Source organism: Vicia villosa, linkage group LG2 (genome assembly GCF_029867415.1).
Source record: "Vicia villosa cultivar HV-30 ecotype Madison, WI linkage group LG2, Vvil1.0, whole genome shotgun sequence".
NCBI classification, from domain to species: Eukaryota; Viridiplantae; Streptophyta; class Magnoliopsida; order Fabales; family Fabaceae; genus Vicia; species Vicia villosa.
The window spans coordinates 224,904,066-224,920,965 of NC_081181.1; positions in this window are offsets into that span (position 1 = coordinate 224,904,066).

Consider the following 16,900-nt stretch of genomic DNA (forward strand, 5'->3'; position numbering starts at 1 on the left):
CATAATGATATGTGGATGTGCGTTTTAATTTGGTGATCTCTACTCAAATTATGAATTCTATACAGTTCAGTAATTTGTTTCATGATACACCTTTGATTCCTATCATCTTTGGATGATATTATGCATTTTGCTATAATACACAATTCTTCCAGTGTGTTTCTGTAACATGAATTTTACTCGGGTTTAGAGCATGCAAGATTCTGGGGTACTTCCGCTCTTCAAAAAATGAGGAATTTTGGATAAGTTAGCCTCTTCATTACACTGGCCTAAGGGCTCTTCTGTATTGGGTGGAAGCTTAAATTGTGATGTTTCATATTGCAAACTGTGTTGTTACATTTCAATTTGATCTGCTCTCTACTAAGAAAGTCATTTCATATTTCTGTTTTTTTTATAGATACTCAGTAATTACATAAATCTGATCCTTTGAATTTTTTTGGTGGGTGTTATAGGAGAGTTACAAGATGAATATGTAGTGTTCTATTCCATGGCTTGTAGTAAGCAGAGGTTATCATACTTTCCTTTCAACCTTGGGATAAATTCAGCCACTTTCTTGCAACATCATGTTTGTTTTGGGATCGAGGATACTTGTTCTCTGATGGTGTGTCATGGTAGTATCGAAGTTTGTGTTTTTATATCACGAATTTGAATGTTGAAGCATACAATATTCTAGAGTAAATCTTTATGAAGATGAGGAATTTAGAAGGCCTGCTTTTTTGTTCGGTTAGTTTTCATCTTGATTTTTTAAGTTTAATTGATTCTTTGGAGACAAGGGAAAGATATTTCATGAATTTGGGGTGTGCTATGGACTATGGCAGGCAGAGGTTACCATATTGTCTATTAAACCTTGGGATAAAACCCGTCACCTTTTTTACATATTTGTTTTGGGGGATTGGGGATATTTTTCCTTTGATGGTGTGTTCTGGTGGTATTGGAGTTTGTGTTTTTGTATTAGGACTGTAATAAAGATGAGTAATTCGAGAGGTTTGGCGCTCTTCTTTTCTGCTGTTTTTTATCTTTATTTGTTCTATCCTTTGTTTTTTAAGTTTAATTGATTCTTAAGTATCTATATTTAAACTAAATCTAAATCATTTGAGAGTTTTCGGTTTGGTAGTGTATCTACATGTGTTATGGGGCAGCTTAGAAAGAAGTTAGATGATAAGGGAGAATTGATGATAATTGTAGGGTATCGTTTGAGAAGTTGATGAGAATTGATGATAATTGTAGGGTATTGTTTGATAATTGTAGGGTATCGAGGTTACAAGTTGTATGATGTATTGAATAGAAGAACTGTGATTCTCGCGATGTTGTTTTCGACAAAATTAAGGAGTTGTAACAGCTGATTACCAGAAAGTTGTAATTAGTTCAATGAAAAAACAGTTCCTGCAGTGCTTGATAGTGTAGAAACACCTACATTGAAGACCGAATGGAAGAGAATGTGAGAAGACCAACAAGGGAAAGTGGTTTTCCTCTAAGACTGAAATTGTGAGTTGTTCTAAGATAAAAAGTCAATGATGATGGTGATTATGTCTATTTTGCACTGATGTCCGAATTCGAAGCCGTTAAAATGGAAGAGGTTTTGAGTGATTCAAAATAAATTTGTGCTATGAAGAAGGAGCTGGAAATTGAGATGAATAAGATTGGAGATTGGTTGAAAGAACAGACATAGAATTTGAAGAAGTATTTGCACCGGTGGCTAGAAATGAAATCATTAATCTAGTTATTGGTATTGCAAATAACAATAATTGGTTTAATTATCAAATCGATATAAAAATTATGGTTTGAATGAACCATTTGAAAAGAAAGTTTATGTAGAATAACCCTCTAGTTTTATTGTGAAAAATCAAGAGTCAAAGTTCTACAAGTAAACGAAAGTGTTGTACATTATAAAACAAACTACAAGAGCTTGGAACAAGATGATAAATGGTTTCTTAAAGGATATTAGCTTCAAGAAGTGTGTATCTCAATATGGTGTGTGTGTGTGTGTGTGAAGGATACAAATGAAAGAGTGATAATTTTTTATTTTTACGTTGACGATTAGTTGATCACGGACAGTGATGAAAATTGCATTTATAAGTTTAATAGTGAGCTTATGAAGGAGTTTAAGATAATCGACCTTGGCGGTTTAAGCGTGAGCTTTTGAAATAGAACATTGTAATGTTGTCATTACTTCGAATGAACCGAGGTAGCAGTTGTCAAATAATGAGGATGAGCAAGATGTTGATCCAACTCAGTATAGGAGGTTGGTTGGATCTTTGTGTTATTTGTGTAATGCACAATCATATTTGGTATTTAGTTTCAATATTGTGAATAGATTCATGGACAGACGAAGGTGGATGGTGGGAGGGCGGGGATACCCGAATCCTTTGGATCGAGTTTGCATTTTAATTCTTCATTCTTATTTGGGTTTGGGGCGGAGAACGGAGATTTGGGTTTGATGAGGTAATAACCCCCGATTCGTCCCGTTGCCAATTTCATATAATTTTTAATGTAATATAATGATTTATTAATATATTGTATTTACAAGTTCAAAATTAATTTTTAAAACCATAATATAATATCAGTGGAATGATGCTCTTCAACTGCAATATATGAATTATATGAAAAAATAATTACTATTGTATTTAATATTTATTTTATTTTATTTACCATCAGTGGACTAACTAAATATAAAGTACCATATTCTTACAATTATTTATGTATAGAAAATAACATGCTATGGACGTGTATGGAATAAATGAGTTCAAGACAAAATTAAAAAATTGTAATCTACAATAGCTAAACCATAAATCTATTTTAAATAGTACATTTTTAACTAAGTAATCAAATATTACATCTATTAAAAACATATAAAATATGGTTTTTTCTTCACCCACCTCCTAACCTTCTTGCCCACCCCCGGTGAATTTACAACATTACCCCTTGTTTCGGAAGTTCATTTCCGAAACGGTACTTTTTTTTGAAAAAAAGGTGTTTTCGGAAATGAACTTCCGAAAACGTGTTTTTTTTAATATAAAATATTGGTTTCGGAGATGCATCTCCGAAATAAAGTTACATTTTCAGAAAATGTGGTGTTTCGGAAGTTCATCTCCGAACGCACCCCCCTTGGAGAATTCGGAAATGAACCTCCGAAAATATGTCTGGACAGAATAAAATGAAAAACAACAACAATTCGCTTTATTTAATCGGGTGAAGATTACAACGATAATATTACATAAAATTAAAGTTACATATTGTTGAACACGGGTAGGTGGGGATGAGAGAGTGGTGGGGAGAAAAAAAGGCTTCCAAATTTCAAAAGGTGTACTACTGTAAGTAACAAATGACGGAGGAGGTGTAATCGTGGCCGGAACATATGACGGAGGAGGTGGATGTCCGGAGGAAGAAGAACCGGAGGTACGTCCACCGCGAGACAAAGGAGCCAATCAATGTAAGCTATAATTTATCATTATCATCAGGGGACGTCATTATAAAAAATTGGGAAAAAAATCTTATTATTTTTAATCTTGATTTTTTAGAAATGACGTCCCCAGATGATAATGATAAACTATAGCTTACAATGATTGGCTCCTTTGTCTCGCGGTGGACGTACCTCCGGTTCTTCTTCCTCCGAACATCCACCTCCTCCGTCATATGTTCCGACCCCGGTTACACCTCCTCCGTCATTTGTTACTTACAGTAGTACGTATTTTTATTAACATGATAAATCCAATACAAAAACACTGTGCGATACAATCCGAACAAAACAAAACAAAACACGTCAAACAAAACAAAAACATGTTATTCTGCCCGACGAGCGTTACAAAATACACATCAAACAAAATAAAAACATGTTATTCTTCTCGACGAGCGAACTCCTTCGAATGAAGATAATTATACCAATTTTCATCCCACTCAGTATCAGAACCATCAGCGTTGATCACGCCTGAAGGCTGAGCCTGCACGTCCGAGCCATGGACTCCCAGGGGACGAGAAGCAGAACCAGTCAAAAGCTTCTTCTTCTCCTTCACCTCCTTCACCTCCTTCACCTCTTTCACCTCCTTCTTTGAAGAACCCTTTCTTCCCTTAGCGCCCTCTTTAGAAGACGCAGTCCTGCGTGCTTGTTGGTTGTCTGACATGTTCCTGTAAACAGTTGAAATCGATTAATATGCGAGACAAAATAAAAAACAAAAAAATTTGAACTTCTGATACAATTCGGAAGTTCATTTCCGAAAACTGGGAGGGAGGTGTTTTCGGAAATGAACTTCCGAAACACCCCTGCGATGGACTTTTCTGCAACTTCCATGGCAGACCCCTAAACCAAACTTCAAACCAAATCAAAATGCTTCTAAACAACCTAAATACTACTAACAACCTAACCATATATCATTTATGCAATTAAAACCCTAAATAACATGCATTTGAATAATAGATCTAAAAATTTCAAAACTTACAAAGTGTTAGGATTGAGGGCTTTTGAATGTTGTTTAGCAGTGTGATTGGAGCCTTGATGCAGCTTTGGAATTCTGTTTGCACAAATTTTCGCCTTTGCCACTTTTTGTTTTGATTTAGGGTAAATGATTGGGGGAGGGGGAGTGTTTTGATAAATCTGCAGAAATCGCAGTATTTCGGAAGTTCACTTCCGAAATAATGTTTTCGGAAATGAACTTCCGAAATAAGTCAATTTTTTCAAAAAAAAAAAGCGCTTTGGAAGTTCATTTCCGAAGCAGGGGTATTTTGGTATTTTCGCTGGGGGTGACCCCATAGGGAGGTGGCCAAAGAAATTTTCTAAAATATTTACATAACAGAAAATCTTACTTGGTCCAAAACCCTAAATCACTATGATTATCACATCTAATTTACATATAAATTTCCAAGATATAGTTTTGCCACTAGCGGAAGGGTTAAACATGTAGAGAATAGTATGCTGACATTTCTCGCCCCAACTTAAATATTTTGTTATGTGAGCCTCCATACTCTAAAAATGTGATTGTGGTCCTCTGACCCTCAATAATAATCCAACATTTAATAGCCCACTAAGGACCGTAAGGATCTCTTCAGTGATAATCCAATTTTTCATCGATCTCTTCAATGAGAATCCATCTATAATTCTTGCTGACTCGATTGGTTTAACTTGTTCCTAGTGACTGCCAAAAGGTGATTGTTTACTCGCATCAATTACAAAGGTCTTACGAAGCTTTTTAATATATGCATCTCAACAAAAGTAGCGCAAATAAAGAAAATTCCATAAATTCCAAAAATATGGTATAACCACTAGAGATAGGGTTAAACATGTAGAGAATCGTTCGCTGACATTTACCACATCAACTTAAAAGCTTTTGTTATCATTTGAGCCTTCGAACTCTAAAAACATGACTCTTGACCTCTGGCCATCAATGAGAATCCAACATTTCATAGCCATTAAGGGCCGTAAGGATCTCTTAAGCAATACTCCAATTTGGCGAGGATATCTTCAACGAGAATCCATCGATAATGACTGTCGACCCGCTTGGTTTAACTTGTTTCTCCTGATTACCAATTTGGCAAGAATATCTTTAACGAGAATCCATCGATAGTGACTCCAAAAGGTGATTGTTATCTCACGTTGATTACTACGAGGTAATAACAAACTTTTTAACAACAAAATCCCAAAATAATTAGCGCAAAACGAATATTCATAAAATCCAAAGATGTGACACTACCGTTAGCGATAGGTTAAAACACGTATATAATCGCTCAATGACATTTATCATCTCAACTTAAAAGCTTTTGTTATCATGTGATCTTCCAAGTCTTCCCAGACTCAAACAGTCCACGGGTAAGAACCGCACATCGCATTAGATTAGAGCCGAGATTCTGAGTAAACTTGTAACGACTAAGGTTCTTCACTTTGTTACCATCACCAATTGCGTTTAGGTGGTCATAAAGGAACTTCACTTCATCCATCTTTGGTTTGTGCATTCATTAGATTGGGATGTGAAAACAGGTTCCAAATTCATTACCAATCATATACTTAATATATCTTAATACAATCAAAACTTTAGTAATATAGAATTCATCATTTCTTAGAAAAATAAAAAATCAACACTCAAGTTACACTTGAATACAAAAATATTTAAGCCTTTAAAAAATTAAAATAGAAGATAAAGAGTCTAATAAATAGAGATAATTATATTAAATTTATCATGGTTTTTCATTCTTTACATTTAGATATTTGAAAGAGCTATAAACATAGTCCTGTCAAAATATGTACCCAACAAAATTAGTGTTTATGTTAGCATGTTTCCATTACCACATTTCCTTACATTAAGTTTTTTAGCACAATACTAGTTGATTCTTCTAAGCCAAGTAACATGCACACGAGAATTAAATTGCTTCCTCTTGTTAAGTTTCTCAGCAAAATCTGCAATTTGCAAGAAAATTTCACTTCATCAAAATTTATCAAAACAGACAAAAAAAATAATTAACAAAAAAACTAATGCAGATTGGACTAAATAATTCAAAATTGGACCAAATTTCGAAAACGGGTGTGAAATACTTGCAAACCATATTAGGAACATGGTTCTAAGATTCAACTTCTCCAAGTTGCAATAAGCATTCAGTTAGCATCATTGCATCAGTGAGTCACCAGGAAGCTTTTGCGATCATCCATCCATAGCCAGAAGCTCTCCACCATAGTCATCGACCTCCATTTTCAGAGGTATTTTTTAAAACTCTAACACTCTTATTTAAGTACTCTTTGGAATATATCTCGATACCAGTTTGTTCAGCATCATCAGAGGACTAAAAACCCTCTATTATCATTCATTTATTCATCTTCGTCATCATTTAATTTTAAAATTAGGGTTTATGTGTTCTTCGTGTTTTCTGAAGAATTAGATAGTTGTAGTTAATATAAATCAATATTAGTTACATATCTAGATTCGTGAGGAAATTTAGAACAAAATTCATGTTTACATCATCCCATTTGGTTGAGAAATGAGCAAGTTCAAAAATTCAAAAATGATGAGCTTGAAGTTGAAGATGAAGATGGTGGGTGGCGCCATTTTGAAATTCTCAAAAATGGGTTTAAAATATATTTGATTGGAAGCGCATATTAAAAGAATACATTGTTTAGCTCACTTGGTCACATGCGCTTCTCACTCTCTCTTGATAGAAAGTCTGGGGTTCGAACCCCACCTCAGACGTTTTGTTATTTTTTTTCCATTTTTTCACACTTGATTCACATATGATCAAAGGCGCGCGTATGTATTACAAGATGAGCACGTAGCTCAGTTGGCCAAGTTTTGGGTGGTTATCATAAATGCGTGAGTTCAAGCCTTGGTAGAGACAAAACCTATTTTTTTATCACTTTTCCCATTTAAATTCCTCATAATTTTAACCATTTGATTCACCTGTCAAATTAAATCATTTTCACTTGATTTTTCACACACTTGTCATTTAATATATCTATTTTATGAATAATCAAAAAAATCACAAAAAATATTATTTATTTTATGTGTTTTTATTAAGTTTAAAATGGTGTTTTTTTTAAGTATTTTAAAATACCTTTAAAACACATTTTCATTTGATTTTAAAAACCTAATCATTTTGTAAATAATTTTGTGATAAAACCCTAATCATTTAGGTCTTGATTAATTAAAGACTTTGTATTTACCCTAATTAAGTTGGCTGTTGTCAAATTTCAAACTATTTTCAAGTCTTTGATTAAACAGCCGATCAGGGTTTTCAAACAACAAAGCCTTGCATCTTTCAGATCTTTCAACTGTTTTTCATAAACAGTAAATCAATTTCAATGGTCCTCTAATAGAGTGTAAGACCCAACACCTTTTCTTTTCATAGTTTGTTTTCAAATCATCTTTAAATAGAAAATTCCTCATCTGTTTTCAAAACTTTCATCTCGGTATTGAAGGGCATTATTCTCGGTGAAACTCTTCATATACCTATGTGACCTAGTGTCCATCTTTACTTCTTCTGTTTTCAAAACAAAAACATTTCAAAACTATCTTCAATAAACATTCAACTGTTTTCAATAAACAATTTAACTGTTATCAATAAACAACCAAGCTGATGGTAAAGCTTTGTACATACATCTTTCAAAGGCCTCCACTCCATCAAGGTTAGGCTTTACAACTTTCAATTTAAAGCTTTCAATTTACAGCTTTCATTTAAATTTCTGTCAAATATAAACTGTATATACACTCTTTAGAACTCCGTCTGAGAATAACCTTAGGACAAATAAACTGTATATATATTATAGGACTATGGCCTAGGATTGAGAATGTCTTCCCGGTGAAGGCTCTTTCCTAATTAGAGATCTTTAGTTCAAACCTCAAGATGAATTATTCCCGGTGAAACATCTTGAAAAAAGCCTTAGAACAAAAATAGGACACATCCACCCAAGAGGAATTATTCCCGGTGAAACCTCTTACTCATTCGCTTAGAGCCAAAATAAGTTTAAAATCCAACATAGCTTTCTCTTGTGCTATAACAAGGATCCTCGATGACCCTCAATTAGCCTCCTCTTGGGCTTACAATATAAGGACCCGCAGGCTTCTTAAAAGCATATTCACAGCTTTCTCTTGAGCTTGTATACAAGGACCCATCAGGTTTCTTATAAACATAGGAATAGGTCTTTAGTCACCTTTTAGCCTACCCTGGTGAGATTCTTCTGTTTTTCAAATCAGACTTCAAATAAGCCAAGAATGTCTCAATCTCAATATTGAGTTCACCTTTTGGAATGAGAGACATGGACAGTCTCTGTCACCTTTATTTTCAATCTCCAGTCAGTCTTCTCTTCAATAGAGTCTAGGTTCCACATCTAGAATTTTCCTCAGTCGAGTCAGCCTTAATCTTGGGCTTTAAACAAGAAGTATAAAACAATCAATTCCTTCAAGTCAAAAACCCCTGGAAAGGGTCAGCCTCCGTCAATTCTTTCATTTTCACAAAAATCCCTGGAAAGGGTTAACTTCCACAAAATCAGTCTCCATAAAGTCAAATTCCCTGGAAAGGGTTAGCTTCCAAAACAATTCCTTCATAATCCAAAATTCCTAGAAAGGGTTAGATTCCAAAATCATCTCTCATTCAAACCTTCAAAACTCCCCACTAGAGTCAACCCTAGGTCAGTCTCAATCAATAAAACAAATTCCCTAGTTAGAGTCAACCTTCAACTCTGGGCTTTCATTCATCAATCCCTGCTTAATAAGAGCACAGTCCCCAGAAGGGTCAACCTTTAGTCTCTAAACAACAGAGTAACCCTCAGTAGAGTTAGCCTCAACCTTGCGCTTTGTACAAGGCAGATACCCCCCTCAGAGTCAAAAGATCCCAAAACTAATAGGTTTTCCCCTATCCAGAGTCAGCCACAACCTTGGGCTTTGTACAAGGCAGATAATAGAGTCTCCACAGTGAGTCCTTCCCCATCAAGTAGCCACAATCTTGGGCTTTGTACGAGGCAGGTAAACATCATTTCCTGTGTCAAAATATTCCTAGGTGAAACCTCTTACTCATTCTCTTAGAGCCAAAATAAGTTTAAAATCCAACATAGCTTTCTCTTGTGCTATAACAAGGATCCTCGATGACCCTCAATTAGCCTCCTCTTGCGCTTACAATATAAGGACCCGCAGGCTTCTTAAAAGCATATTCACAGCTTTCTCTTGAGCTTGTATACAAGGACCCATCAGGTTTCTTATAAACATAGGAATAGGTCTTTAGTCACCTTTTAGCCTACCCTGGTGAGATTCTTCTGTTTTTCAAATCAGACTTCAAATAAGCCAAGAATGTCTCAATCTCAATATTGAGTTCACCTTTTGGAATGAGAGACATGGACAGTCTCTGTCACCTTTATTTTCAATCTCCAGTCAGTCTTCTCTTCAATAGAGTCTAGGTTCCACATCTAGAATTTTCCTCAGTCGAGTCAGCCTTAATCTTGGGCTTTAAACAAGAAGTATAAAACAATCAATTCCTTCAAGTCAAAAACCCCTGGAAAGGGTCAGCCTCCGTCAATTCTTTCATTTTCACAAAAATCCCTGGAAAGGGTTAACTTCCACAAAATCAGTCTCCATAAAGTCAAATTCCCTGGAAAGGGTTAGCTTCCAAAACAATTCCTTCATAATCCAAAATCCCTAGAAAGGGTTAGATTCCAAAATCATCTCTCATTCAAACCTTCAAAACTCCCCACTAGAGTCAACCCTAGGTCAGTCTCAATCAATAAAACAAATTCCCTAGTTAGAGTCAACCTTCAACTCTGGGCTTTCATTCATCAATCCCTGCTTAATAAGAGCACAGTCCCCAGAAGGGTCAACCTTTAGTCTCTAAACAACAGAGTAACCCTCAGTAGAGTTAGCCTCAACCTTGGGCTTTGTACAAGGCAGATACCCCCCTCAGAGTCAAAAGATCCCAAAACTAATAGGTTTTCCCCTATCCAGAGTCAGCCACAACCTTGGGCTTTGTACAAGGCAGATGATAGAGTCTCCACAGTGAGTCCTTCCCCATCAAGTAGCCACAATCTTGGGCTTTGTACGAGGCAGGTAAACATCATTTCCTGTGTCAAAATATTCCTAACCTTTAGGATACTTTCCCCCATTGAGTCATCCACAACCTTGGACTTTGTACAAGGCACAAAATAGAGTCATTAATAGTCTTCAAACTCTGTTTCCTCAGTAGTCAGCCACAACCTTGGGCTTTGTACAAGGCAGAAAATAATGTCTCCCTAGCTAGAGTCAGCCACAATTTTGGGCTTTGTACAGAACACTAAAATAAACCTTTCAATCAAAAAAACAAAATAAACACTTTCCAACTAGAGTCGGCCACAATTCTGGGCTTCATACAGAACACAAATTTCTTTAGTCAAAGTCAATTCCCAATGGAGTCATCTCCCAGAGTCAATAAAAACCTTTTTTAAGCCTCAAGCTTGGGCCTCATACAAGCCAGTCAAAATCAAATCTTGTATAAAGTAGATAGACATGACTTATCTCTATAGAGAGATATTTCTCCTATTTCACCACATTCAAACATACAAACATTTCAATTTTAATTTTAATTTCAAACATTCTCCCATTTAGGACTCTGAAAGGCATGCTCTGGCACACACACCCAGACTTGTACACTTTCTCTAAACTGGTTGAGAATATTTCTTTCATTCAAGAGACACGCGACTGGCATACTTGCACACAACCAAGTAAGATCCATCTCTTATGAAACGAACCCAGCTTTTCTGTCACTTAAAATGTTTGTGGTGGAATAGTAGAAATACCTCTCTGTAAAGATGACTTCATTTCTCTTTATTGTAAACAGATATTTAATCCAAGCTACAACCTTGAGCTTCAAGCAAGGCACCCAAAAAAATCAATTCATTTCCCTAATTAGTTCCCCGAACTACAAAAAGCTATGACTTTCATTAGGGATATGTAGGCATGAGATTCACAAGGAATCTCAGCGAGCTAATCAAAAACCAAAAATGGTCAGTCTTTCAATTCAAATCAATTCTCTCTCCTAACATAAAGGAGAAACTTTCCCATTCAATTAGCAAACACAAACACATAGACACAGAGAAGGTTCCCGTAGAGTACTACGAATATGTAGGGTGCTTAAAACCTTCCATATGTATAACCGACCTCCCGGACTCTAGAACTTATGATTAGGTGAAATCCCCACACCTAGAAAACTCCTAGGGTTTATTTGAGATCTTTTTCCCCTTCCTCCTCGTATGATAATTAAAAAGTTCGTGTGCTATCGTAGGAAGAGCTGAAATAAAATTCATCCCACAAGGGTGCCTTTCTCCTTCCAAATTTCGCGTGAAGGGTCCGCCGTGCCGTCCTCCTAAGTGAAACGGGAGGTAAAAAAACGACACCACAATGTCGCAGGGGCACGTGTGGCAAAGCAATAGCGACGTGGAAACCACGTCAGAAGGTTGCGACGTGATTCCCACGTCGCAATTAATTTATGTGGGGAACATGTCCCTGCACGCAGAGCAGGTGTGGCAGGTGTAACAGACTGATAAATTGACTTTATTAGCGACGTGGAAACCACGTCAGAATGTAGCGACGTTGGTTTCACGTCGCAACCTTTTTTTTAAAAAATTAAATACAGACGCAGGTATAATTGTATTTATATATAATAAATTAATTAATTAATATAATAAAATTTATATAATAAAATTTATAAAATAAAATTTATATAATAAAATTTATATAATAAGATTTTATATAATAAATTCATATAATAAATTTTATATAATAAATTCAATTAAATAAAACTAAAAATTTAAAACTAATATTTTAATGAATTAAAATGTAAAATAAGTTGCATAAATATAAATTTAAAAACAAATGAAATACAAAATGTTTTTATGAGGCATCATCATCATTCGGAAAATAATTATCAGGATCAAAATCATCATCCACTCCGTCATCCTCCGGCTTTGGATCAGGAACATTACGATAATTTCCACCACCTTGCATAAATCGTCTCATCTATTCCTCCATCTCAGATAGCCTCTTCAGAATGCCCTCCATCTGCCGCGCATGCTGTTTCTCCATATCAGATTGCATCTTTCGCATCATCTCCATCTGCTGCTCTTGTTGCTGCCTCAGGGCCTCATTTTTGTGTCTCGCCTCACTTAACGCCAATTGCCTTACTGTTTCAGCTTGTTCCCGTGTCAGAATTGGTTAACGCGATCCACCCTCTCCATCTCTAATTCTTTGAAACAGATTGCGATCACCAGCTCTATAGCTGGACGACAAATTTTCAGTCCCAAAAAAGAAACCATTAGGACCTTTTTCTTTAATAACCTCACTCCAAATATAGTGATCAACATCAGCGTTAAGCGGCTCCCCCTCTGCTGGCAAGTATTGAGGATTATTTTCCAGAAAAGTTGCAAGCAATGTATTATAATCATCCTGCACACATATTCAATAAAAAAATTTAAGTTAAATATTTACATGCATATTTAATTATACTAAATAAATATTTACATACATATTTAATTATACTAAATTAAAATATATTAAAAAGTTGCCACGTGATTTTCACGCCACAACTTATGATTTGCCAAGTGATTTTCACGTGGCAATTTATCAGTTGCCACATGAAATTCACGCCACAATTTATAGGTTGCCACGTGAAAATAAAGTCAAAAATTTTTTTATTAAATTAAAAAATAAACAACATCAATTTCATTACTTACATGATACAATCTCGTGCGCTCGTCGACAAAACCTCCTGATCTCCTTGTCCGGGTCCTCGAAAGCAACTCAGGCATCAATGGTTTTCTCCCCAACTCCTTAGCCTAAATAATAAAATTAAAATTAATTAGTAAAATATATTATGAATAAACATGTAACTTAAAAATTTTAAAATTTTTACCAATCGTCGGGCATGCTCCGCGGTACTAATACTTCCAACTATATTGACACAACCCCCCTTTTCAGATGCCCTCATCTTCTAAAAAATTTCTGATTTAGCCAGGAATTCTGGAGTCTTCCAATATGTAACAAGCTCCTGAAAAACCTCCTCGCCTATCCAGCTAGGACGGAGGTCGTTAAGCTCATAATTCTCCCTAACTCGCCGCAGCATATCAGACAATCTTTTAGAGCATCTGGTATTGAAAACTTTTTTAACCATTTTTTCATTCAATGGATCCCACACACATTTTCCCTGCAATGTTGTATGACATTAAAATAAAAAGTTAAGTAATTATAATGAGAATTTCATTTAAAATAACAATAACTAAAAAAATAATTTAAATGTACAACTTCAATAAATAACAATACCTTAAACATTTTAAACCATTCATCTTTATTTTTAACATCGCCAAAGCTCTTAAAAGATGATTTATACATCTACTAAATTATATAATTTACAATCCTAGCAGCAGTCCGACTCGACGCAAAACTAAAACAAAAAATGAAAATAATAAATATAAATTTATACAAAAAATAAAAATGTATACATACTATAAAAGTTTTTAAATAGGAAACTTACTTGCTTCCTTCGGGCCAAATCCAAAATCTACCGTCAACGACATGAATCTCATTAAGATCATCCCTCCCACGAAGATCTGCTCCATCTATCTCATCAACTGCCTCATCAACTTCCTCATCAACCTCATGTGTCGGTACATGTGTGGGATGTGGGGTGCGTGAGCCTCCAGCCTGTGTGGGATGTAGGGTGCGTGATCCTCTAGCCTGTGTGGGGCGTGGACGGGGAGATCGTCCAGCCTATGTCGGATGTGGACTAGGAGATCGTACAGCTTGTGTCGGACGTGGACTAGGAGATCGTCTAGTCTGTGTTGGACGTGTACTGTTGGATCCTCCCGTCTGCTGGAAGGATGAAGTCATCTGGGTGAGATATGAAAAACCAGATCCTCCAGTCTGCTAGAAGGATGAAGGCACGCCAGTATGTGCGAATGGAAAGCTGGGCGAGGGCATACCAGTATGTGCGAATGGAAAGCTAGGTCCTCCTGCCAACTGGAAGGATGAGGGCACACTAGTATGCTCGAAGGATGAGGGCATCTGAGTCGATGGGAAAGGCAAAATGGATCCTCCCGTATGCTGGAAGGATGAGGGCATCGGAGTCGATGGGAAACTGGATCCTCCAGGTAGCACAAAAGATGCAGGTACCCCATACGGGAATGTGTGGGAGGAGAGTAATGGGATAAAACCCTGAGTACTGGCGAAAGACATAGGATCAACATGACTCTGAGGGGGGGACACATGGCCGAGTGAGGCGCGTTACATACTACTATCCTCGGACGTTGGGACTTCTTCTTACCACTATTTTTACTCTTAGGTGGCATTTTACCTATTTTATTATTCATCAACAAAGATAATAAATTCATTAAGATCAATATATATTCATTAACAAATTTAATAGATATTCATTAACACATATATAGATATTCATTAACAAATTTAATATATATTCATTAACAAATTTAATAGATATTATATTCAAAGTTTAGTTATTTTTCATCTTCGTTATCCATATCATTCTCTTCATCATTCTCTTCGTCATTCTCTTCATTATTGTCATCGGATTCAAACTCTTCATCATTCTCTTCATCCACATTATTTTCAACCAACAATATAGATGCATCAACTTGATGTCCCTCAACAGTTGTATCAGACAAACTTGTAATGTCTTCAGCTGCAACCACTTCATTAATTTTATCAACATCATCAACTTGATAGGCAGTATCTTCCACTTGATCGCCATTTTCAATATGACCTTGCGGTTTTGTTTTTATTACAACACACCATCCTCTTTTACGTGTTACAAATGAAGGATAAGGTACATAATAAACTTGTCTAACAATATGTGACATTATGAAAGGGTCATACTCTTTGTATTTCCAGTTCATTTGAATCTCAACAGTACCGTATGACTTGTCTATTTTTGCGCCTCTACTTGGATCATACCATTCACAATAAAACAAGACAACTTTATTTTCTGAATCCAAGTAATTGTATACCAACTCGTAGATATGTTTAATAACTCCATAAAATTCGTCTTCACCGCCATCTGTAACTCCTTTTACAAATACACCATTGTTTATGGTTTTTTTTTCCTTCAGTCCATGCCTCAGTGTGAAACTTATATCCGTTCACGAAGTATGTGTGCCAATCATTTGCGCTTTGGATAGGGCCTTCTGCCAGGTTTCTCAAATGGAGTATTTCTGGAGTTAGTGGAAACACGCTAGACAATCTTTGCTTGAACCATAAGAGAAATTGAGCATGAATGATGTCGGATGTTGACTGTACACCGGTACTATGAAAATAGGCATTGTTAAATTCCCTACAAAATATACACCATAAGTTTAATAAGTTTGGTATACAGACATTGACAACAAAGTTAAAAAAAATTGGGTAAACTTACTCAAGATATGGTTTAACTTCAACGCAGTTGATCAAGACATGGACATGTGCGGATTGCATTTCTTTCTGGATCAACCAATGCACACTCTTCTTTCCAGAAGGTCAACCTGGAAGCCCGAATACTGATAAGGTGAATTGACTCCTCTGGTTGACATTTACCGGATTTCGTATGGTTCTAGGAGTTAACATCAAGTGATTGAAATAATGACTGCAAAAATGTAATGTTTCTAGATTCAAGTAATGTGCACATATAGAACCTTCAAGTCTTGCTTTATTCTTCACTGGTCGCTTTGAATCACCCATGAACCTTTCAAACGGATACATCCACCTATATTGAACTGGTCCACCAAGAAAAGCTTCATATGCAAGATGCACAGGTAAATGTTCCATGGAGTCAAAGAAACCATGCGGAAATACTTGTTCCAACTTACAAAGAATGATTGCAATGTTTTGGTCCAACTTCAGGATGTCTTCCACTTTTAAAGCTGATGCACAAATATCTCTAAAAAACTGACTAATTTCAGTTAGTGGATCAAGAACATGTTTGGGTAGCGAGCCAAATGCAATTGGTAGCAATTGTTCCATAAAAATGTGATAATCGTGACTTTTCATTCCATGCAACTTCTCAGTGTTCGGGTCAGCACACCTTGATAAATTCGATGAATACCCATCGGGCATTCTCAAATCTTTTAACCATCGACAAACAGCTTTAGCTTCTTGGGAAGTCTGACTGAAACAAGCCTTGGGTTTTAATTACTTTCCATTCGGTAGAGGCTTCAACTCCAACTCTCTTCTGTTACACCAATGTTCCATGTCTTGTCTGGCCTTCTCATTATCTTTTATTTTGCCTTTCACATCCATCATTGTGTTAAATACATTATCAAAAAAATTCTTCTCAATATGCATAACATCTAGATTATGGCGCAACAAGTTATCTTTCCAATACGGGAGGTCCCAAAATATACTTCTTTTTTTCCAATTGTGCGTGACTCCGTATCCTTCAATTCGGCATGATTTGCCAGTATCTGTAAATTTCGGTAGCTCACTAACTT